This window comes from Calliphora vicina, chromosome 2 (genome assembly GCF_958450345.1).
Source record: "Calliphora vicina chromosome 2, idCalVici1.1, whole genome shotgun sequence".
NCBI classification, from domain to species: Eukaryota; Metazoa; Arthropoda; class Insecta; order Diptera; family Calliphoridae; genus Calliphora; species Calliphora vicina.
Window position 1 is genome coordinate 49,405,621 of NC_088781.1, and position 27,294 is coordinate 49,432,914.

At 32.2% G+C, this 27,294-nt stretch overlaps 1 long non-coding RNA gene across 1 annotated transcript in view; it reads right to left on the reverse strand.

The window, feature by feature from the left end:
• Nucleotides 1-24,432, reverse strand: part of LOC135951623 (uncharacterized) — a 102,722-nt gene extending 78,290 nt beyond the window's left edge. The window contains exon 1 of the long non-coding RNA XR_010575984.1: nt 23,353-24,432. This is a non-coding gene — a long non-coding RNA (uncharacterized LOC135951623). The remainder of the gene's footprint in view (nt 1-23,352) is intronic.
• Between the last annotated feature and the right edge of the window lie 2,862 nt (nt 24,433-27,294).

Here is a 27,294-nt window from a genome sequence, read left to right on the forward strand (position 1 = left end):
ATAAATATAAATTCCAAAAAAATATAGTATTTATTCACTTGTAAATGTACAAAATTTTACTTTCAGAACAAACGAATGACTAAATATGGGCATTTTGAAAATATCACAAACTAAAAATTCAATAACTCAAAAATAGTAGAAAAAATAATGCGATCACACAATCTCCCATGAGGTAGTGGTGAGTACTAAGTATGTGAACAACAAAAAATGATATTCTGATAAACGTGACGTATCCTGTAAACAAGAACTACATGTACTACAAGTAGTACAGTCGGCATATCTGGGTTAAAGTGACTGGCTTCTTTTGCCACAACTGCAAATGGTTTGCAACATAAGAAACTTCTTGGGAAATTTAGTTTGTTTTCCTCGTCCATAAGTCACATAAAAATCTTGACCCGGATATTATGAAAATTCTGCCAGTATATAAGTTTCATCATCATAAAAGTGTACCTAAATTTTTTCGCTCGTTCTTTTGCTTCTAAGTTCTTTACCGGGTTGCAATCTGAAACTATCTGAATTTTGTACGACTTCAACAAAGCATTACCTTTGGCTCTGCTCACAAAAGAATCAGAGCATTTAACTTTACGAGCTGCTTTTTTGATAGAAGTGTTGATACGGCGACTTCTTATGCCGCACAGAGGGATGGCTTCATACATTTTTTGCCAAAAATTATAAGGAGTGGTCGCAGAGCGCTGAAATTTGGCACAGAGCATTATATGAACCAAACTAAGAAAAAAATAAAATTTTATCAAAATCGACCACGCCCAATGCCCACTGACCATACAGTCCAAATGGTTTTTTTCGCATCAAATTTTTCCTATCCAAGTAAAAGTCCAGAAATTTGGTACATATATTTTATATTTTATTGAAACAAAAGAAGAACGTATGCCGAGTTTCAATAAAATCGGTCATGCCCACCGCCCACGAAACCCATACATAGATTAAAATTTTTTTGATATTTCGTTTATTATTCGACAAAAAATTTTAAGTTTTCATCCTGTTCCGAAAACTTCCGAAAACTATTTTTTCTTTTAATCGAAACAAGACACTCCCAACTTTCATTTTATTAAAGAAACAGTTTGGGGGAAAGTGGGGCTACATTTTTTTTTCTCCATGGAAAATCAAAAATAAAATAATTTTTAAAGACTTATAGATTTGGGCATATCTTCTTAACGGTTTATGATATCCCCATAATTTTTTTTTTGTATTTATGGAGAAATGTTATATTTTTAAAATATGTTAAAGGTAAATGGTGTTATTAGGAAAATTATACATATATAAACCACTGAATTGCGTGAAAATATAAGTAAATTTTTGCTAACAACCTTGCATGGACTTTACTTCGATTTTTTAAAAATAAAATAAAATTTTTCTTAAAACCATAAGTGTACATTTCATCTTTAAACATTTCTCTACAAAACTGCATCATTTGATTTTTAAAATTGAGTGTTTGAAAAATTGACTTTTTTGACACCGACTTTTGACATCGGCATGCCGTATCAATATATTTTAGACCTGATCCAGGTTTTCTTTTAATGTTCAAGTCTTCCTTATACTATTTAACGGCTTTTGAAACAGTGTGAAAGTGAACCTTCAATATTTTACTATTTTTTTGAAAGCCCATATTGAATTTTTTGGAAAAGTTTTAATTATTTATTTTCTCTATCCATTTTTACCGAATAACTGTTGAAAATTAATGATTTAGAAAACATATTTTAAAAGCTAATTTTAAAAAAAATAATAATTTGTTGGACAAAGGATAAGTTTTGGCTGGAATAGTGTGTATAAGTTTTTTCTGACCCAATCTTTACTTACTATAATGATGACAGTTTTCAAAAAATTATAAAATCGATTCCAAACTTATTACGCAACATTACATTTTGATAAAATTCTTATTCTTGGTAAACTGAAAGCAACATTTTCTACCAAATAAAAATAGTTATATAATAAATTCTAAACTGAATAAAATGTCAACACATGGTCTCAAATTTCTGCAGAAATTAGAATATTTAAGTCATATAATGTGAACTATGTGATGTGAAGAAATTTAACTTGTAGAAAATGTTAAATCAGTTAAGATTTACATGTACTTGTACTTATATACTTATTTAATACTGTTAGTTTTAAATTTATGACAACAACACCAAAATTTATTATTGCTTAGATGATTCCTCTGACGAACATCATCGTCGTCGTCGTCATGAAGAAGATGTTGAAAATGTGACGTTGGTAAAACAACAAAATTTCTCTGTGTTGTTTTATTTAAGCCACAAAAATTGTAGGTATGTACTGGAAGTTTAAAGAAACAAACCTTTTATAACAGTAACCGAAATATTTACACAATAACAACAACACAACCAAACTGGTGAGATTTTTTTTATAGAGGGTTAAGTCGAATATTGTTTGCCCATCGGTTGATTACAAGGCTGAATAGATTTATTTGGAATTGCAAAAATAATGGAATAACATCAGTAGGTACCAGAAGAACAAGTCCAGTGGAGACTTCTATTTTTAACCAACAAACCCTGTTACTAACATTATGTCATCAGCACTGTTGAGATTTATAACAGAATATTGCCACTAGATTATGCTGGAAATTGTGAGAAGATGCCGCTGGTATATAAATATTGTTAGCGAAAGGCGAATCTAGATTAAGATTGTGATCAAGTAAAAAACTAGAGGTCTGTTATAAATTTAAATGGTAATTAACGCTTTCAATTGCTGAGATTCCAAACCTTTATAAATACTGATCGCTGATTAAAAGGAAAATGCTTAAATCCCCTTCATTGTGACCCATATTTATCTGTGTTACAAACAACATGTCCAATTCAACATGCCATCTGTTCTTATTTGCTGTTGAAAATTCAGTTTTATGCTCGTACTAAGTTAAAACTTAAAGATTTTTGTTATCGTTCTGGGAAACTTTATTCTTGGGTGAAAGAATAAACGACTTCATGTACAACTACGAAACAAAAAACAAGAAAATGCAAACAAATAAGAATTTTTGACATCAGGCCAATGCAGTTTTGCGTTTTTTTATACGGTTGTTATTTAAAGTGTGCAGTAATTGTTTTTGTTTGTTTCGCTGGTTGGTTGGTTGGGTCTTCTGCAGCGTAAATTTATTCGCATTCGTACATATTTTCGAGTGTCAATGTTGAGTGTTGAGAATTTGAAATGTTTGTGTGTCAGGTTGACACTAATGACACTTGAAGACTTGTTTTCTTAACATTTTTTTTTTATTTCTTTCTTTCATTTTTTCTTCTTAGGAAGAAGAATTTTAGGGCATAAAAATCCTGAGAATTTCAACATTTCTGTTTTTTCTTTTTTTTTTTGGTTGAGCAAAATATACTATTTGTATTTTTGATTTTTTGTGCATGCTTGAAATGTTGTTAGCAACAACAGCAAAGTAATACCAACTTTCATTGTTGTTGTCCATGTTGTTGTGTTTGTTAGGATAGTGTAATCAAGCATGTTCAACTGTCAAATAAATTGTGCCACCAGCGCTTTTACGAGATAAAGTTATTGCCGCAACAAGAACAACGTGAACAACATCGACAATGACAACAATAAATAGCAACAAATTATTCCCACAGATACTTCAACCGGTATGACTCTGTATGTTTCCACATTTCTTTTATTTTTTTTTTTTGGTTGCTGCTCTTGCATTAACATCATTAGATAGTTGTGCTTGTTTCTTTAGTTACACTACTTCTTCACTCAACTCGGTTACTACTATGAGTATTTTCTCGTTTTAGTGTGTTTTTGTTGCACTAAAACTGCTCTAAAGACGACCTCTTCCCTTAAGTTGTTGTTTGTCTTGGCTTGGTGAGCCACACTGTCTGAACACGATTTAAAAGCGAAATTGTACTAAACTTTATTATAAACGTTGTGGTAAACTATTGAATACAATGTGGGGCTTTCCATGGATGAATATAATTTTTAAATTTCCATGTAAAGTAGATATTTATTACCTTTTGTCTGAAATCTGAATTGAAAAGTCCTACTATACCGAAGAAAGCATTAGTGATGATCAATAACTCAAATGTCGCATTTTTGTCAGTCATCGCTTTCGTGCGAAAACGCGCTCATTGACCATTTTCAGTTTGAATGCATTTAATTTCAATACTGTTGGAATTGCAAAGTATATCTTCTGACTGCACCAACTATTAAGAAGAGTTGATCGACGACAGAGATCGTTCCCAATTGGAACTTCGTTCCAGAATGATCGGAGTCTTAGTCTTCCAAAGTTTGTCAACTCAGAGACAGCAGTATCAACCGAAAGTTTTTTTCCCCAGAAAGAACTTTCAACGTCAGCAGAACTATTACAACAACAACGAAAGAGCTGAAGCATAAGTGGATGACATAAAAATGCGGAATTTTTAAAATTTTTTAGCTTTTAGTTTGAAACATTTGTACAGTATAAATTTATTCAAGGTACTGGCCATTGTTAGCTATAATCTTTTCCCATATTTCTTGATTGCATACGGATTCCGAGCCAAAACAACTGCTCATCTTTTGAGGCCAAGAGAGGATCAACTCAATTTCAAATACTCTGTTCCAAAGTGAAGCCGTATCCCAGAGAGAACGTTCTGCATCGATTGAAAACGGTATTCGGACGGGTAAAACAAGACTTCCTAACCACTTCTTTGTAAATAGTTTTTAAGGTACTGCAACATGTCACCAATCGTTTTGATGATGAAATATTATTGTTTCATATCATGGGCTTTTTTCGGCAAATTCTAGCTTCAAACAAATCAGTTGCATTCGGTACAGGTTCCCTTTGATGATCTGGCCAGATTTCATCAACACTTTTGCTCCCTCAAAACACAGAGAATTACCTTAGGGCCATGGATAGGTGTCGATTTGGCTGGTTGGCCAGGCTTCAGCTTTCATTCAGCTTTGGTTAGCAATCATTGTGCATCAGTTTCAAGCAAAACTTCTCACATATGACAATTTTTTGGCACAAAATTCGATATTTTCAAATCAAAAAAACTTTGTTGTTCACACTATAATGTTCAATAACTAATTGAGAATCACTGACAGATGTGTATCCTTTAAAATGACATATAAGTTATTAATAACCAAAACGGTGTTCAAAATATACGCTATCTATTGTATATTCCGCTTTAATTCGTCCAGATACTGGATGAAATCTATCTTTCATCTTGCCAAATTCCTCGTTTAGCGGGCTGGTACCAGCATGTCATTGAAAACTTTTCAACAGTGGTATTTCCAATCACTGAGAAGTTGTCAGCGAATTTTGTCTAATGGGATTTTCTCTCACAACTATTACCTGCATTGTGATATCAGTGACCAAGGTACTGGTGCTGATCTTACTGAACATGATAGGGAAGGTTTTCCCGCTACTCCCATAACGATTTTGTTTGAAAATAACTTATGAAATTTGTTCCACAACGTGTCTACCTAGAGCCTCAGATATGCTATTTCATTTCCCTTAATAGTGTTGCGATCACTGATCAGTAAGCCATGTGACTAACAACCAGAAGGTCTATGCAATAAGGGCTGACAACTGTTGATATATCATTCCTGATCCAAACAGCCTTATACAAGGTGGCGCAAAAGTAATCCTCCTATCAGAAAATGCTATAAATTTTGCGATTGGCCCCTAATGTCCGTTCTGTTTTGACATTTGTGTAGTAAACACATGCTAAATACACGTTAATAAACAATGTTACGCTACACTGCTCCAGAAAGCGGAATATTGCTGACTATTTATTTGATCAATAAGGAAGATGATTTTTCATCAAAAATAATCACGAGTGATGAGGCCTATTTCCATCTTAGCGGGTACGTAAATAAGCAAAATTTACGCTTCTGTGGCACTGAAAATCCGCGTGTAACCCACGAAGAGCCATTACACCCGCTCAAAGTCACTGTATGGTGTGCTGTTTTCGCTGGAGGAGTCATCGGACCTTTTTTCTTCGAAGACGTCGCGGGCCAAACGGTTACTGTGAATGGTGAGCGCTACAGATCAATGATCAACGAGTTCTTTTTGCGCCACTTGATGAATTGGGATTGGAAAACATGTGGTTCCAACAGGACGGTGCAACGGCACACACTGCACGTGCCACAACCGATATGCTGAAGGATGCATTTTCCGGGAGCCTAATCTCCCGTTTTGGAGATTTGCACTGGCCAGTAAGATCGCCTGATTTGACCGCTCCAGACTTCGTTTTGTCGCGGGTTTATGTCAACAAGCCTCAGACTCTTGCAGCTCTTAGAGACAATATCCGTCAAGAATGTGAGGACCTATTGCCGGAAGTTTTGGCCAAAGTGATGGAAAATGCCATCAAATGGGCTCAAATGACAATCAACTGTGGCGGCGGCCATTTACATGACATCATATTGTCGACTTGATATAAAAAAAATTAAAAGACCAAATAAAAATAATCCACAGGAAGAATCAAAGTTTTTCATTTTTTTTTAAATTACAGCCAAAAAAACATCGGAAGTTTACTTTTGCGCCACCTTGTACTATGTTTTAGACTGTTAAGGAAATATTTAAGTTATCAGTTGATAGAGCTCTTCACACAGTCTTTCGAAACATAATATAAATGTTTACAAGAGCTCCATATGATAAGCCTAATCCACTTGATATTCATGTCACCAAAGCTGCCAATATAATTATTCTCAATATATTCCGACATATTTAATATTAGAGCCATCATGAGTCTGCGCAACCAATGCAGTTGAATTAATTTCGATGGTGTTGTATCAACAGCCAGACGGATCTTAAGTATTTGATAGTAGTCAGACACTGCCACTTGCTGTTTTGCAAACACCATTACTCAAAGATTGAGAAGTGTGACGATATAAAATATAAGAGATTTACACAGTCCATTGAATCCTGGACTAGAAATCCGATTATGTTGTACCTACAACAGGACAAGAGAGATCTGAGTCTGCAAATATGGTTCAAATATAGAAACACGTAATGGTTCGGGAATTTTCAATGATAATATTTACCTTCTGGTATCTCTCAGATAGCCCTATACCTAACCGTTTTCCTTTTCTATACATTCCCTGGACAAGCTAGGACATCACTATGTGGAGCTAATAGAGGTTCCGGGACATAAAAATATCCGTGAAAATGATGACGAATGCGCAATAAACTGCTCATAATTAGGCTAATCTGTGGTTCGCAAGGACTTTTATATCCATTTGGTTTTGTCTCATGTAACCTAACCTAGCAAGTATAAGTCTTTTCTGGATTCTTTTTTGGAAATACCATTACTCAAGGATAAAGAATGACAGAAGTATGAACATTTAAAATATATCAGTATTATACAGTTCAGTCAATCATGTACTAGAAATCGGATTATATTGTACATACAACAATAATACTATCCTGAAAAGCCTGTCCTTCAGGCTTATGAGACCTCAGTCTGCAAATATGGTTCAAAGAGAGAAATCAGTAATAGTTTGGGAATTTTCTCTGATACTGTTGACCTTCCGGTATCTCTCAGATAGCCCAACACTTGCACAATTTTGCAGGCAGAACTCTCTCTCTCTCTCTTTGGCCTACAGGATCATGCTATCATAAGACGAACACAGATTTCGAAAATTTCCTTGATAATCTCAGCCCTATAGCCTTTTTAATTTTTTCATACCTTTTCTGGACAAGCTGGGACACCATATGGAGCTAATAGAGGTTCCGGCACATAAAGGTATCCGTGAAAATGATGACGAATGCGTAATAAACAGGCCATCCTTAGGCGAATCTGTGGCTCGCAAGGACTTGCATATCCTCTTGGTTTTTTCTCATGTAACCTAACCTAGCCTGTATACATCTACTCTGGATTCTGGGATATGAAGAGAAACGAAATTGCTAATATACTCCGATAATAAGACATGCAATGAATCTTTTCTAGCCAACTTCCCTGCTTTTTATATATAATCACGAGAAGTTCGTGTATTAACCGGTGGACAACATTAGGTGTCTATCATCAAACGTAAGCTTTAGGAAAAAGAAGTAACTGAAAGAATATAATTTATTTATATTAGATATGGATAAGAAATAGTTTAGGTCATTAGTAAGACAAATTACGGTAGCAACACCTAAGAAAAATTCATGTTTCAGATGAGAAGAAATCGGATGATATTGCAGACGGTGCTGTGAAACTGTAAAGATAAGGTTTCGAGTTTTATGTTTAGAACTTATTGAACTTTAAATAATAGCTTACTTTAGCTTTTGTCGTAAATAACGTAAATCTATAAGTTAAAATAATGACGTGATTCGATTCGTTGTTTGCCAAGTTCTGTTAAAAACTGCAGAATGGAGCATAAAAGTACAATGTTTTTGTTTAAAAAGATTATTCTCAGTGTTTGCAAGAACTCCGCGAATTCCAAAATCGTTTAATGGTATCGGTTTGTAAACTAGTGTCCTTCATATTTCTGTATTTACAACGGTTTGAACTGATGAGTAAGGATATGGTAACGAACCCAACAATTTGTTATTCCACAATTCATTCTGGAGAGCGAACATGAAATGGTGTTACTGACGGAATGGAAGGTGTAAATTTGTATAAAAATTGTTCCGTGCTGGCTATTACACAACATTTTCTACACAGAAATTCTGGAAAAAAGAACGTTTGGGAAAGGTTAAAGCCGAAAGCCGTATTACTTTTATGCTCAATTAACATCAGTCAAGCCACAGTTTATTGTTCTTGTTTCTGATAACTAGAATAGTTTTTGAAATCCGTTCATCTGGGATAATTGAGTAACTTCTGGGTTTAGCACTTTTATTCGAAATTGATATCCCCATGTAAACCCCCATATATTTAATGTTTCAAAACGTTTCTAGACCACAACTTTACAACTTATAAAAGTTCCCGTTTAAGGTTTCATTTTTTTCTTTCTTTCTGCACTCTTCCTCAATATATGTTTTTTTTTTTTGCATGAGAATCTAACAAACTACTTATTGCACAGAACAAAACAAGTGAAAATAACAAATGGGACATACATGTTAGCAAGAGATAAAAAAAAACCAACAAATATAAAGAATACAACTATTAAACGACTTCCAAGCATACGTACTTTATGCCTCATACAATGACGACAGACATAGGTATGTACAACACAAATCCTAAGCAGCAAAAGCAATAACTGAATAGAATTACAAATGGAGCAACTGCAGCAAGACATCCAGCGTCACATCCACTTCAAGTGCAACCCTATGAATAATACAATAACAAGTAAAACAGAACCACACCAGAATAAAAGTGTCGTGCGAATTTAGTTTTGGATTTATGTTGCAATTATGTTGCAAGTCTCTTCAAATACGTACTCGTACATTTGCTGGCTTTTTTTACACTCTTCTAGAGTGAAGTGGAGAAGAAGATAGAATGAATGCACTTTTCGAACTGGACCTTTGGCTCTTAGTTTTTAGTTTTGAATGTAAGTTGTTGCATTTTCCTGCTGCTGCTGCTGCTGTTGTTGGTATTATTTGTGATTGTGTTGTTGTAATTGCAGGAAATAAACGTGTACTGGTTGTGACTTTATAAGGGGGGCTAATGTGAGTGTACGTACAAAACATATACAAACATTGTATGAGCTAAATACTTTTGCTATTTCAAAAGTAAAGTGCAGTTGTTGTACACTCTCTTGTGCTGTGACACAAGCCCTAGCCAGTCATTCTTTATGCAACAGAAGATTTCAGGCAGGATGTTAAAGGAATTGCATCGGGTTTTGTGGAATGCAGTAAAACTTTTGAGGTTATGAAAGAGTTCACGTCAAATTACATTATCAGATATTGATCATAAGCAAATATCTTGAAAGTGTTTATGTCTTTTATTCACAAAAAGACTGTCTGTCAGCAAGCCTCAGTATTTGAATTTAAATCTCATCGAAATCGGTTACTTGTTTAATGTATATTGGTTAAAGAATTTATAACTACTAATAACAAAATGACTCAGCCGAGAGCGCAGTATATTACTAAGGAGTGTAAACCATTTTGAAAGTAGAATATCACTACTATCGTCGAGGGATCACGCTTTTCTAAAATTTCAAATTGATTTAAGCGCTCTTTAACATCCATTCCAAAATGTGGCTTCGGTTTGCTCTACTTAATATATTTATAGGACGCCAATGCACGAAAATGCCAATGATTGGTTTTAGAAGCAAAAAGCTATTTTTTTAAATAGCAATATTCAGCTGTTTTGCGATGTGTCGAATTTTCCCAATGCACAAACTCATATTGTCTACAACAACGTATTAAGAGAAAGTGGATATGTGTACAGTGCTATAAGGGACCTTAGTGGCAGACACTCCAGGACAACTATTATTCAAAAGTGAATACTGAGTTATCACTATTCATAAACTAAACGAATACCGTCATTGCATGATTCACCACAATAAGTGTTTTGTTACAAAGTGCATGTAATTGCTTGCATATTCTGTAAACTCTATCCATTCACAAAAGCAGCGAATCAGAGCAGAGTGTTATGAATATACGAAGAGCTTTTTGAGTAAATATACACTTTCTTATATGAGTATATTTGAATTAATTTAAGATTGTATTTAGAAGGATTTTTCTTGCATATTTCTATTTTTTCAATATTTTTTATTATTTCGCAGTTCATTGTATCAAAATAAGACGAAATTTAGTTCTTGAACCACGAGCGAAAATTTATTTAAAACAAATTAATGCATTGATTTTATTTTATGCATTCAACTTATCATCGCGCTTTTATGAATCATTTAAATACTTTGCATACAAATCAAAACACAGTAATCATTTTTGAGTTGTTATTGCTAACGTCATTTAAAAAATTATTGAGTAAATGGCAATCAATTGTGAGAGCGTAAGCACTGAAAGCTATATAATTAGCACATGTTGATGATTGAAAACACAACAAATGAAGTGATTGCATTCATATAGAAAAAAAGCGAATCAACTTATGTACATCTCTGGCTCCTACCACCACCCGCACAGCTCCAGATTTTCTTGTAGTATCTAGCCATCATCATCTACGGGAATTATACACCTCGCCACCCACACAGGTAGAAGTTCTTAAAATCCTCAATAGTCTGAGGTCCGTCGGCGTCGACAACATCCCCGCCGAACTATTGAAGTACGGTTCGTTACCATATCCTTACTCATCAATTCCAACCGTTATAAATACAGAAATATGAAGGACACTAGTTTACAAACCGATCTCATTATACAAAAATATAAAATAATCTTTTTGAACAATAGCACAATAATGCGAAGTGTATGGAACACCAATACGATACCCAAGTCATGGAAAGAAGGAGTAGTTGTAACAGTGTCCAAAAAAGTTGACGTATTCCAATGTAAAAACTGGAGAGGTGTAATACTGTTAAATGCCATCTGTAAGGTTATGTTAATATTTAAACTAGAGAGGCTCAGCCCGGTTATTAAACCATTGTTATCGGACATCCATTGAGCACAACTAGGGTTTTTAATTTCCCGACCTTTTTTGATTCCCGGGAATCGAGAAATTTTTTTCTACATTCCCGGGTACCCGGCTGTTCCCGAAATATATAAAGATACTGTAAATTAGGAATATTATAGCCAAATTTCATATAAAAACTTAGTGTTATAATTATTAAATATCAGAGCTTCGAATTAATTAATAAAATTTGAGCTTAGTTCACTAAATCTTAATCCGTAATTAAAGAATGTCAGCCTTTCATTCCATAAATCCATTCCTAATATTTAATTGTTTAGATTCATTCAAAGCCTTTGTTAAAACTGAATTAATTTTAAAGTTAATTAATAACAGAAGTTATACAAACTTTGAATCATTAAATTTTTGTTAAATCAAATCATTTACAACATTTATTGAAAAAATTGTCTTAAGCCTTTTTGTACTAGATTTGAATTGAAGACAAATTCTAATCAATTAATAAATTTATGAAGCTATTTTGTTATTGATTTGAAGAAGAAATTTAAAGAAATTAGAATGATTCAATAAGAAATAAATTCTATAAATATTGAATTTACTTTTTAAATTTTCATACGAAAAACCCCAAATAAATAATAATAATAAGCGGTCTATTATTGCCGAGATATAAGCAAAAACTGTAAAAAACGTTTCATTGTTTTTGGTAAAAAAATGGAGTTCTAACTTGTTTTCTATGTTTTTTCGTCAGTTTTTAATTCCCGGGATTCCCGACTAAAAATCCCGGGAATCGGGTAGTGAAAAATTGGCAAAATTCCCGGGAAATTTGTACCGGGAATTCCCGGGATAAAAACCCTAAGCACAACTCGCATGTATATTTTCTCTTTGTAGATTTCGAACGAGCTTTCGACAAGGTGTCTCAAAGTACTATTTGGAGAGCTATCGCTATAAAAGGAATACCGGAAAAGATAATAAACATAATCAAGGAGTTATACACAGTTTCAAAGTCCGTATTCCATTTTAATGAACATGAGAGTCAACCATTACAAACTACATGTGGCTACAGTTCGTTTCGGTTCAACTTCCTTCAAATTGTATAATGAGGCAATCTAGGACGTCGAATCATTTTGTTACTCGGAAGTATTCTAAGTAAAGATAGGAACTCTGAAGACGATACACACAACCGAATAAATAAGGCGAGAGTAGCATTCAACAATTTATATAAGGTATGATATGTGTACCAGGCGGAAATCAGATTATTTCTTTGTCAGAATAGATAATACTTGAGTTCATCAGGCTTTGGATTAATAAGAATTTGGCACAATATTAATAAGAAATCAAGATGATACTAACAATTGTGAAATTAATTAACCAACACAGTCTAAGTGGGACACATTAGTTAGTTTAGGGATACGACTACTTCTCTAGCTACTGTCGAAACCAAGATGGGAAGGATAATATTTAACAACTTCCCTGACACATCTCTATTTTGTTCAAACAACAACAATGTACCAATTCAGATAATAATTTCTTAATGACATTTTAAAATTTACGGACTCGAATATGATAACATTCTTCAGAAAAGGACACATTACTTATTAGGTTTATTAATGCTACAAATTCTGAAGTTAAAAGAGAGTCGTAGTTGGGAAGGAGTTTATTATCTTTTCTGAATAACAACGTGTTATATTCGGATTATAATTTCATAATGACCTTTCAGAATTGACTCAATTTATAACACATGATGATAACCTTCTCCAGATATCGGATATATTGGAATGTTGACCAAATATGGTAATATCCCTGGCTCCTTCAGAATGGATATTATAAGAATTCTGAATGTATTGTGTGTATGATTTAAAAATGCTGGATTTATATCTGGCGTATCTTTTGCACGAGGATTTTGTTTTTAATAACTTATATGTCCTTTTGAAGGTCACACATCTGTCATTTATCCTCACTCAGTTTTTTTGCTTCTAAAATGTCGAATATTATACCAACGAATTGCAATATTTTGAAAGAGATTTACTTCTTTGACTTAAAAAAAAGTGCGGCTGTAGCACACCGATTGCACACCAAAGCTTATTGTGAATATATATTTAATCAAGAAGTGGTGATTTTGACACGGAAGGCAAATATCACCCAGGCCAGACAAAAAAGTTTGAAGATCAAGAATTTAAGGTATAACTCGAAGAAGAGCGTTTTGCACCAAATCGTTACTAAGAGATAGTAAGAGATCATGTGAGATTCCCCAACCAGCCGAATCGACACCAAAGCCAAATATCCATGGCACTAAGGTAATTCTCTGTATTTAGTGGGAGCAAAAGGGTCCTATCTATTATGAGCTGCTGAAATCTGACCAGACCATCACAGGGAACCTGTAACGAACGTAACTGACTACTATTTGTTTCGATCGATGCAGAACTCCTTTCTCTGAGATACGCTTCACTTCAGAACAGAGTATACGATATTTGCTCGATTTGTTCATGGCCTCAAAAGATGAGATTTGGCTTGGTATCCAGATGTTGCCAGAGAGATGGAAAAAGGTCAATTGGCGTATTTGAGTATGAAACTTCTTTAGATTTAGGAAATTAAGGTAATTCAGCCGACTATTTCTATGAAACCAACCAAAAGATACTTCTCTCACTAGTTCGTTTCATTCCTTTAAGCCACTGCATTTCTGTTCATAATGAATATGTTTGTTTCTCATACAATCGCACTCACTTGAAAGTAGCAGGGAGCAGAAAACAGAAAGAAGGAAAAAAGTTCAAACAAACAAACAAACAGAATCGTTATTGCAGTTGTTCAGTTCAGTTATGGAAAATGGAGTGACAAGTGCATGTTGTCAACCTAACTAAGCATATGAATAGTTGGGATTTATGCTGCTGCTGCAAATGCTGCCCCATCTTCATCATTCATTTAGAGAATTTTATTCGTTTTGCTTTTAATTTTTTTTGGTTTCTTTTCTCGTTGTCATCGTACATTATGAGTAATTGTCTTTTATTGTCACTTGTGTGTTTGTAAATTCATGAGTATGAGAGTATGTATGTATGTATTTTTATGCCTTAACTTCATATTCATCATAATATTTGTTTGTTTTTTCTTTTGATGAATTCCTTCTACTACTTTATATGGAGCATATTTTCTTGCAGCTATTTCTATTTGCAATTTTATATGTCTGAATGCACGAAAGGAACTTTTTATATATTTTAATGTTGCATTATCTTTTTGTCAATTTATTGCCTTTAACCAACAATCTTCATGTGCAATAATGATGCTGTGCATCACAGATGTGCATTGTTTGCATAGAGTTGTAGTGGTGAGTATGACGACTAGATCTCAGATGTTTAAAATTGTTCTTGGAAATATTTAAATTTTTTTGTTTGACTTTTTTTCATAGTTACGAGAGTCAAAGCAGGAGTTTTTCTCAAAGCTAAAAAAGAATGGCAGCCACCCAGGAGCCAATGACACTTTTTAACATTAAGGTTTTAATATCAAGAATCTTAAATTTAAACACAACGGCTGACTGAAGGAAACATAACATACATATTAAATTCGATTACCACATAGATTACGAGGAAGTTGTTATAGAATTGGTACAAGGTAATTAAATTTGGAGGTGAAAGATTTTCCACACTTGTAATCCATGACGTTTTATTTTAGAATTTCACATTTTTCTTTAGAAATTTAATAATTTCAAAGACTTCCATAGTGACCTTCGCATTTGTATTATTTTTAATTTTCCTTTTTTTGTTTAGTAGGAATTGTGAATTTTTAGATATTGTCATAAACATAACTACCAACTATGATTAATTATGATTGTTTAGTTTATAAAACAAAATTCATAAATTTTAAAGGAATTTTTTAATGAATTGTTTTTACAAATTTGCCAGAATACATTTGTAGGAGGAAGGAAAGTACTACTCGTTATGAGTATCATTTCAAAAAACTCATGTTATTCTTTTAGATATTGTTTAGAGTTTCTAAAAACCATAGAGCAGAAACTAACATATTTTTTAAAATCACATATAAAAGCCCCTTTACATGATCACATTTTACGACACCTATTTGGAACAGTATTTTATTAAAGTCATAGGGTTGTCTGCACTTACTTTTCTTATATTTTCCATAGGATTTTGATAGCAGAGTTTCCTTTATAAAATAATACGATCGGGATGCTTAAAGAGAAACTTGGTCATGTCTACACCTGACGCGGCAAGAACTGTTTAGTGGACAAGCACTCGCAAACCTGAAGTTTTAGTGCGTTTGGTCTGAATGAATTTGAACCGGACATGCAGAAATTGCATAAAAATTGCGCCCAAAATTATCTATTAAAAATAAGTAAGAAAGTAATGTCGGACCATATAATACCCTACACTAAGTAAAAGAGCAAAAACATTTTTCTTTTAAAATTTCAATAATTTATATTTTTAGTGATTTTCGGAAGTGGGCCTTATATGGGGACTATGACCAATTATGGACCGATCACCATGAAATTAGGTCGTGTGATTTATGTCTCTATGAAAGTTTACTATGTTGAATTTTGTGAGTATACCAAAATTTTTAAGCGATTTATGCACGTTAAAGTGATTTTCGGAAGCGGGTCTATATGTGAGCTATGACTAATTATGGACGGATCGTAACAGAATTTGGTGACATGAATTTTGTATATATAAAACTTATTTGGAGCGCAATTTGTGGAGATATATTTATAAATTAAACATTTATGACCGATAAAGTCCAATTTCGGAAGGGTATTTGTATGGGGGCTAGGTGAAATAATGGACCGATTTCAGCCATTTTCAACGAACTTGGTTCTTTTGCCGAAAAAACAATATGTACCAAATTTTATCGAAATATCTTCAAAATTGCGACCTGTACTCTGCGCACAAGGTTTACATGGACAGCCAGCCAACCAGACGGACGGACGGACGGACATCGCTTAACCGACTCAGAAAGTGATTCTAAGTCGATCGGTATACTTTAAGGTGGGTGTTAGACTAATATTTTTGGGCATTATAAACATCTGCACAAACACATAATACCCTCCCACCACTATGGTGGTATAGGGTATAATAATGGGTTTGTGTGAAGTGAGCTGTTAAGAAGAACCCAAATTATTTAGGTCACCTTCACACATATTGATAGTAAATATTCAAAAGATTTAGCTTCTATTACAAATGAAGCCTATTTTTCAGCTTCTGTTTAATAACTAGTGCGTTATTCAGTCAACCACAAATTAATTTAAAATTTCAGAAATGTTCTCTATTAATTTTTTGTTTTTTTTTTCCTTGTAATTTCTAAATTTTGTGCGTAGTTAAAGTTTTTGACAACCTGTCTTTTTTTACACTCCATGTGCGCAGCACATGCAAATCAATCACTGTCAAAACTAAGCCATTTTAAATTAAATATGAATGAATTTACATCTAAATGTTAATATATTTGGCACAGCAATGACAAAGAGTTTAATTAATATTGTGATTTAAAATACAAAATTGATTTTAACAAATTTGTTATGAAATTGTTAATTAAAGTTAATTTGTTTAGCATAAGTACCCAAGAACAAAATAATTTCTAGAAAATATTCATAAATTAATTAATTAGACAATAAATCTTATGTAGACAAAATACCTTTCAAAGATTTGCAATTGCTATAAATAAGATGGGATTTAATGAATTTTCTAGTTGCAGACTCTATTTGGCACAACGTCGTAGTCTGAGTTTCGGAATCCAAAGGAAATACAAGATTTTTTCTGAAAATATTTTCTTGCATATGTCCGTCCGTCTATCTATTGAAATCAAATTTTCAAAGCCTTCAAATTAACGAACATGAATGATACATGAATATAACGGCAATAATTCTGATTATGTTGCTAAAATTGGTCTATAAATGGATTAGCTGCATATGACACTGGAGGTACAGATTAGAAATACTTTGTAGAATACATATCGCACTCGTTCAACAATACTGTATTAACTCAAAATTTTTAAAAATTCACTTTTTGCAAGAAATCAACTAACAACATCAATATCTATCTACTGTAAAAATTGCAACGTATTCATATTACTCTTTCATCTCGAAAACCACATTTGAGACCATTTTCGTGATAATTTGTGACTACCTTGTATCAACAAAAAGGTATTATTTTGAGTTAATACAAAAATTTAAATATAAATCCATCGTATATTTTCATAAAAAAATGTATTATTTTGAATTGAGCCTTTAGTCAGGTTAAAAATAATCAAATTGTTTTATTTAAATTTGGTTGTATTTTGAGTTGATACTGTTTTGTTGATAAAATAATTAAAAAAAAAAATCGAGAAGTTTCAGAAAAATGACATTAAAAAAATAGATTTATTTTGCAATAATTGCAACAAATTTAAAGAAAAACAATGTAAATATATTTTCCAATGGAATTTGCTTAATATGATGTATTCGGATTTTCAAATTCTCTTAAAATGTAATCACAAACAGTTTTTGCCCTCAACTGAACATTTTAAAATTTTGAGTTAATTTAGTATTGTAGAACTAGTGCGATATGTTTAATAAAACCAGACCAATCAGTCTATAAATGTGCGAGATTAATTTTTATGTCGGAAAATATCGGGAATTTCATTACAAGTTTTCTTCTTATAGTTACAGTATTATTTTTACACAGATAAAATAATTAGTTGTGAGTAGTTGACATCGAATCATTCTATTGTATCAATATTTGAAACAGAAAATTTCAGTTGACACAGTTTTAAGTAAGCCCAACTAAAATGTTTCAGACACAACTGAAAAAAAAATTTAAATTTTAAGTCCTTAAACGATTTGTTAAGATACTTAGCATTAAAACTTCTAAGGATACTAATATTGAGTAAAATCAAAAACATGTTTAAGATACATCAACGCATAACATTCTAAAGTTAGTCACATTGATATGTGTTTCGCTGAAATTGGCATCTGAATGATTGGCCGCGAAAATGACTTAGCACCAATTATAGTGCTAATTAAGAGCTATAAGTTAAGCCTATTGTCAAAATAAAAATCTGATTTATTTTGATATTTTTCACTTTAAATGTGAACGACGGTCACGTTCGACATGTTGGAATTGCCAATATGCAAATCCGTTAGTGTTAGTATATCAACTATTTAATTTCCCAATATAATATTGTGATCTATTTATAATACATACATAGATGTATTGAGATATCGCTTAATTATATCAGACTCTTGGAAGACAGCTTAGCTGTATTTTTAGAGATCGGAACAAGGAGCATTTATGGATAAATGCCAAAAAATAAAGGTTTTTCCTGATCGAATTTATTCGGTTGCAAGAACTAACATAATTCGATTAACATAACCGACTAATTCGAATATTTTTTTTTGATTTTCGGTCTGTGGGCGGAAGGGCGTGGGAAAATCAAATTTTTACACTATACCGCTAATAACATCACAAACAATAAAAAAAATTTGTACGAAATAAATTCTACAAGAAAATTTAGCAAAAATAAAAATTATTAATTTTGTCAAAAAAATTTATTTTGTGGCCAAAAAAAAAAATCTAAAAATTGTAATTCACAGTGCACAGTGGGGCGAATCGAAATTTTTTGGAAATAAATCTGGCATTTCTAAACGACTGGTTCAATCGGGATAAATTGGGCGTAGCCAAGGAGCATTCGAGTTTAAGTTATTAAAATGGGCCATACAAATTTTTTTTTTCTTCTTTTTACGAAGAACTTTTTGGTATAAAAAACATGTAAAATTTTTCAACTATGTCGCTCCTACGCCCTTCGGAATTCGACCTATTTTTTTATCAAAAATTCAACTTTGGGCCACATGTTCTAAAATCCCAAAGCTGCGATCAGATAACAAAAAGCAGCTTTGAAAACCTTGATTAGACAATAAATATTCCCTATTTATCGGCAAAGTATTTTCCCAGCCACGAAGGAAATGTGGACCCTATAGGTAAAATTGTAAAATTTAAAATTTTTGGGATTTTTGCTCCAATTTTTAGGAATTGCGGGATTGCCTTTGACTTTTGACAAGTCTTTTTACATCTTGTTATTTAGAATGACAAACATAAAAAACTTTAAAAATTTCATTGAGTTTCGTTAATATATAACGATTTTATTACATATTCATTGAGTTTCTAAAACTAAAATTAATATATAAATTTTATTAGGATTGCAAATATTAGGAACAATTTGATTCACATTTATTCCGAGCTATATTGGTTTGTTTAGATAAGTTAATTTTTGGTCTTACAAAACAAAATTTCAAGTCAATATCTCAATTAGATTCAAAAATATGCCACTTTAAAATTAAGTCTATCATAAATATTGCACTTTTTTCATACTAATTTTTTTATAATTTTTCTTAATATTTTATTCAACATAAGTCATTGGTTCTGACTCAGTCACATTAAGAAAATGTATACAAATTTTTTAGTATGAAAAAGTGCAATATTTTTGAAGGACGGCTACAATTAGTTCCGCTTGAATATACCGTTGATTACTTAAGTACTTTCATTAGACATGTGTTCTCAAGTTGGTCATTGTCGGGCGCCCATGTAAGAACTTCGAACTTTGTATTGTTTAAAAATACCTCTATCTCTTTTTGTCGATGCTAGATCATGAAGTACATTTTCGACCGATTCATGTTTGATGTATTTCTTCATGTCATGCTTCGGGAGATAAAAATATGCAGGGTATAAAAATATATATATTTTTATACCCTGCACCACCATAGTGGGGAGGGTATTATGAGTTTGTGCAGATGTTTGTAACGCCCAAAAATATTAGTCTAACAACCACCTTAAAGTATACCGATCGACTTAGAATCACTTTCTGAGTCGATTAAACGATGTCCGTCCGTCCGTCCGTCTGGTCGGCTGGCTGGCTGGCTGTCCATGTAAACCTTGTGCGCAGAGTACAGGTCGCAATTTTGAAGATATTTCGATGAAATTTGGTACATTCTATTTTTTCGGCTCAAGGACCAAGTCTATTGAAACTGCCTGAAATCGGTCCATTATTTCACCTAGCCCCCATACAAATGTCCTCCCGAAATTGGACTTTATCGGTCATAAATGTTTAATTTATAAATGTATCTCCACAAGTTGCACTCCAAATAAGTTCTATATATACGAAATTCATGTCACCAAATTTTGTTACGATCGGTCTATAATTAGTCATAGCTCTCATTCCGAAAATCACTTTAACGTGCATAAATCGCTTAAAAATGTTGGTATACTCACAAAATTCAACACAGTAAACTTTCATATAGACATAAATCACACGAACTAATTTCATGGTGATCGGTCCATAATTGGTCATAGCCCCCATATAAGGCCCACATCCGAAAATCACTCAAAAATATAAATTATTGAAATTTTAAAAGAAAAATGTTTTTGCTCTTTTACTTAGTGTAGGGTATTATATGGTCGGGCTTGACCGCCAGCAACGCGGACCGGGTTCAGCTAGTACCTTATATAACAATTGAATTTTTCTTTTAGATATACCAATATTTATTCTTCCAATCTCCTCTCCTCTTTGTTCTACAAAATCAAGAGTTACGCAAGTAAACTTATCATGTATGCACCAGCACTTAAAATAGACGAATTAATAGCACACATTTTATTAAAAGCTCAATTCGATTAAACGGACTAATTATGATATTTTCTGAACCTCTATTCTATTGATATTATGGTTTTTCAATTCTAAATATAGAAAATCTGGTAAGTTGTCGTTTAATCTATCTACAATATTTTAAAATTAGTAATGCGAAAGATTTTTTCTGTGAGCAACCTTTTAAAAATCGTTAATATCTCACACACAGTTTCTTTTATTCCATTTCATTATCGACCCTCCTCCTATGCTTGGGGCTACAATTAATTCCGCTTGAATATACCGTTGATTTCTTAAGTACTTTCATTAGACATATGTTCTCAATTTGGTCATTTGCAGACGCCCATCTAATAACTTCGAATTTTATATTGTTTAAATCTATCTCTATCTCTTTTTTCTATGCTTGATTAGTGTAGTTTTGACCGATTCATGTCATGATGCGGGAGAGAACTTTGTTTGATGCACTGTTTGTTTACTTGAATTTCTCAGTAGTCTTCGTCAAGTGTTTCAAATGACATCTACATGCTTTTAAATTTAATATATTGCCACCTAAATTGCAAAATTATGTAACATCATTTCAAATATATTTAAAGTGCTGGGCAAAAACCATTGCAAAATGACATATACCTTTGATAAAGAAGTGGCCACTAAAAATCCGCACGCACTATAGTAATCATAACAACGCCCCCTGTTATCAAAATCAAGTCTTTACATACGTTTTTAACAACAAATCTACCATTATTCTACAATGAACTGCAAGTCATTATGTTTAATTTTAAAAAGTGTAGACATAACGAAAAATAAAGCTAGAGATAAAATTGTGCCCAAATATCTAGAAAATCGGACTTTGTCGGGTTAAAAGATAGCCAAAATCTGATTTTTGGCAGATATCAGGTCAAAATTTTTAGGTCTCAGCAGCTCGAGGTTGTGTGGCCTTTAAGTTTGAAATTTAACAAAAATATTAATTTGGCAGGCAATCCGCAGCTGCGGTTTGATGAGTCAAGCTTTTCAGACATGTTTTTAAAGAATTTTCAGAATTATATATAAAAAGAGAGTTTGGAAAAGCGATTGCTGTCATTTATAAGACATCACACATCTGATACAAAGTTTCAGCCAACTTGTCATTACTCAATGACAAGTTTTCGCATATCTCAGCCATTTGTGGACCGATTTTGCTGATTTTAAATAGGAATCTTCTCGAAAGCATGTCTGACAGAATTATTGAAGAATTGGATTCCGAAGATATCTGAGGTCTTCTGAAAATTGATTTCAACAGACGGACAGACAGACGGACATTGCTTAATCGACTCCGCTATCTATAAGGATCCAGAATATATATACATTATAGGATCGGAAAATTATATTGTGGAAATTACAAACGGAATGACAAACTTATACATATATACCCTTCTCACGAAGAAAAGCCAGAATTAAATTAAGACACATAAACCTACAGTTATATATTTTTAAAAGCTTAATAAATTACCTTTAATTTCATGTATAAAATGTTAACATACGTTGTTTCATTTAAAAGTTATGCTCTTCTTTATAAAACTAATTTCTTGTATTTAACCCTCTGCTAGTCGCAACTGATCTGGCTGATACAGGCAAACCGTTTTTTATTGTAAATTTTTTTTGAACACCCTAATTTTAAGCTATTTTTTGATAAAAATATATTTTTACTGTGATTTTATTTTTATTACTCCTTTAAATACTTTAAATTAATATTGTTTTTATGTTTTCAAAATAAAAAGTGAAGAAGATATTTTCAAACGCGCCTTTTTTATTGATATCAATTTGATACATTGCGACTAACGGAGGGTTAATCTTTAAACACATTTCCGAATTAGTTTTTCTAGTTATTCATCAATCATTCGATTTTTGTATGTATTTTAATAGTCCTTGCACCAACATAATCAAATGTGCCAAATTTCACAAAATTAACTTTACAATAACGACATTTACTTTATATCGACTCAGAAAGCGATTTTAAGCCGATTGGTAAAGGAGAAAATGTTATTATGTATTATATTCAAAAGAGGATTGTCTACTTAATATTTATGTACCTTAAGCATTGAAATGATTCCTTTAAATTACTACGCCACAAATCATTTCACTACCTAAATCAAATATAGAAATACTATGTCCATTAAATCTGAAAATGGCCTCTGGTTAAAATCAAAATTGAAATTATTATGATATAAAACACAACACTTCCACTTCACAACATTAAACAGCTATGCAGAAGGCAGAAAAATATAAACGTAAAAATTGATAAAAATAATTACGATAAAATGTAAATTTAAAGAAGAGTTTAGGAAAATGAAAAAAAATATTCATACATAATAATACTTACCACTGTAATATTATTCCCCATGTATAATGCAAAAGATCTGATAAATGCTGGCTATAGCCCGGGGACGACAATATTAAATAAACCACACAGACTGCTAATAGTTTTAGCAGCTTTAGTCAAAAGTGACTAAGTGCTAAAGTAAGATAATCCAAATAAAATTTGCAAGAAGATTAAACAAAATTAAAGTGAAGTAGATGTTGATGAAGATAAAATCGCGAAAAAAATCACTTTTTAATTGAATACAGTTGCGCAGGGGTTGCAATTTTCTTTTTTCTTAGGAATTTTATTTTCTGTATTTTGTATTTTTTTCTGTTTTCTCTATTTTTAAAACTTCTTTTCTGTTTCGTTTAATAAATTCGAAATCCTCACATGTGGCATACACTTGAATTTAAATTTGTTCTTGTATTTTATTGCTTTCTTTTCACTTTTAAAAATAATTTTTATATTTTTATACAATTCACATGTTGTGCGATCAAAAATATTCAGAAACTTACACGAACACTCACATCACATACAAAATCATTGTATATACTACATATGTACTTGCATAAACCCCAACAAATGGCAGCAGATTTTCTTCTTTGGATGATTTTTTTTTTATTTTTTTCCTTTTTTTTTGTCTACAAAAAATTCACTTATTTTATTATTCTTTTTTATTATTTCGAACATGTAGTGTTTGCACTTTTTATAATGGAAGGGTGTTCTTGGCTGTTGCTTCTTCTATGCATGCTGCATCAGCGACTGCCAAACTCGGCAGAAATTCAAGAAGAAAATGTTACAGACACATTCTTACTACATGTGCATAAAAATTGCACTTTATGTGCATTTGTTTTGATTGAAATTTACAGTTAAAAGTTGGTGGCTGATGAGGGCAGCTTCAAAATGCTAAATATAAATTTCGCTATAAAATTTTGCCGTTATATATTACGCACACAATTACGCACGAACGAACGCATGCACACATTGGCAAACAAACGTACAGCGTCGTATAAAAAAAATCATAAAACGAAGGAAACGTACCGGAAGGCGCTTATAAACGGATGCTTTAGAAACAACAACAACCATAAAAACATTCTCATAGAAATTTATTTTAATATTTCGTGCTAGCCCTTTTTTGAAACACACTCCAAAAATAAATATTTAATTTAAATAACAGAATTTCACTTGAATTTGCCAATTTCAAATTTTTTCTAGCACTTTATTTTCATTCCTTTGAGTTTTATTTCCTACAACATATATTTTTTTATTCACTTGTTTTGCCGTTAGAATTTATTTTCGTTTTACGTAAAACGTTATTTTTACAACCAAAAAAAAACGCATAAACAAAATTCAACGAACAATAATACAGACTCCCGTTTTTTAAACCGTTCGCTATGTTTGTTTACATGCAACTGATGTTGGAAATAAAAAAACTTGTTTTTGGCGCCCCTTGCATTGATCGTGTTTGTGTTTTGTGTTGTTGTTGTTGCCGTCGTTGCTTATTACGATTTGTTTATTTTATTACCCCGAAGATGCTACTATTGTTCTTTGCTGTTGTTATTGTTGTGTTTACTGTTTACTCCATTCTCCCCATTTTTTAACTCATTCTCTCTTGGAGCATTCATTTCGTTTGCTCTTACGAGAGTCTATGTTTGCATGAATCCCCAAAACCAAAGTTAATTTTATCAGCTCCCCATGTTTTGTTGTATGTTGCTGTAATATTAGCACGTGTTTGTGTTGTATTTAATTGGTATTTATGATAGAGTTTATTTTGGTGAATGTGTTCATTTTGTTTTGAAAGAGCAGCAATTTTTTACTCTCATTTAATTCTTTACTCTCTAGAGTTCATGTGGGTTATCGATAATAGATGAATCAATGTTTTGTTTTGATAGAAATGCCGGTATTTTCAAATGTTTCAAATAAATACATTAATATGGGCATTTCCATGTCATCGTATCTGATATTTGTGCGCCTATAGAGTGAAATAGATTTTGCAAAAATTGGATTAATTGAAAAACAATTATGAAAGTATGGTCTGACTGATAAAATAGCAAAAAAAAAATTTTCTTGTTAAATTTCAATCATTTGTTTTCGTGAGTGATTTTCGGAAGTAAGCCTTATATAGGGGCTATGACAAATTGTGACCCAATGGTCATGAGAGTAGACCGCGTGATTTATTTCTATATGAAACTTAATTTCGTTAAATTATATTTGGATTCCAAAATTATCTCGTTAAAGTAATTTTTGGAATTTGACCTTATACGGGAGCTATGACCAATTATGGACCAATATGAACAACTCTTGTGAATATATCAACGCAATCTGAACATGTCTAGGCTCACAAAGATCACTTTGTACCTTAAACATTTTCGCTTTTTACTATTTTTTGACGCGAAAACAAAAAAATGTTGTTAAAAAAGTATGATCAAGTGTACACTTCTCTATTGAACTGCAATACCCAATAATCGGAAATACATTATCAGTATGATCGGGTCCTTCACCTTACCCAATGTTGATCATTCAAATACGGCTTGATGCAACATATGGAAAATCGTTAATATTTTGGGACAAGGTTTGTGGAGCTCCTGAAGGGTAAATATATGCTTTTTATGTAAGTTTTTGGTATTGGTAGAAATCCAGGGACTTGGAGATTAATATTTTAGTAAAATTAAATAATTTTATATTGCTTTTGCCTTCATTTACCTTAAAAACTAAAAAAGATTTTAATATGGTGATTTTTCATCAAGAAAAATATAATCTTTGAATTAAATTATAATATTAACGGTTACAAACATCACAAAAAAATTTGGAAGTAATATAAAGCTAAATGTTTTTAAGTCAATGGCATCACTATTGTTGCCATACTTCGTTTTCAAACACCGAAATTCCTAAAACGGAGAAATTGTGTTCCAAAAACTGAGTTTTTTTTAAAAGTGCCCACTTTGACGTTATTTACAGTGTAATAGTAAAAATGTTCTGTATGTATATAAACAACATATAGGGCTATACAAATATGAAGAGATTTTGAGGATCGCTGCTTTGTGTTTTTAGAATTTTTTACAATTTACAATTCAAATTGTTTCAAAATCGACCAAGTTAGGACAGGGCTGGCAATATACGCTTAAGTGAGCCAAATTTTACATTACATGCTTTAGCATTAAGATCTCTTTCCAGATTATAAAAATTCCCGAAGAAAATTTTTTTCTATAAAAAACGAAAAAGATATCAGAAAAATTAAAAAAAAAATTAAACCTAAATATTTCTTGAACTAAAAGAGAAATTTATGTTTCAGCTCATTCGGATTACAAATGGTTACTGGCGATTTTCTTTTTAAATATGAGATTTTATGACCAATTATGGACCGATCACCATAATATTAGGTCGTGTGATTTATGTCTAAATGAAAGTTATTTATGTTGAATTTTGTGTATATACCAACAGTGATTTAAGTGATTTAAGCATGTTAAAGTTATTTTCGGAAGTGGGACTTATATGGGAGCTATGGCTAATTATGCACCGATCGTAACAAAATTTGATGACATGAATTTTGTATATATAAAACTTATTTGAAGCGGAATTTGTGGAAATACATATATAAATTAAACATTTATGAGCGATAAAGTACAATTTCGGAAGGACATTTGTAGGGGGGCTAGGTCAAATAATGGGCCGATTTCAGCCAGACTTGGTCCTTGGGCCGAAAAAATAATATGTAACAAATTTGATCGAAATATCTTCAAACCTGTACTCTGCGCACAAGATTTACACGGACAGTCAGCCAGCCAGCCAAACGGACATACATCGTTTTTATATAAAAACTATGTTTTAGCGTTACAAAATATTAAAGAAGAAAATTTTTCAGGTACAAAGTGATCTTTATGTGCTATTTAGAGTGCCTAGACACGTTCAGATTGCATTGACATGTTCATATTGATATGTTCACCTTTGCCGTAGCTACAACGT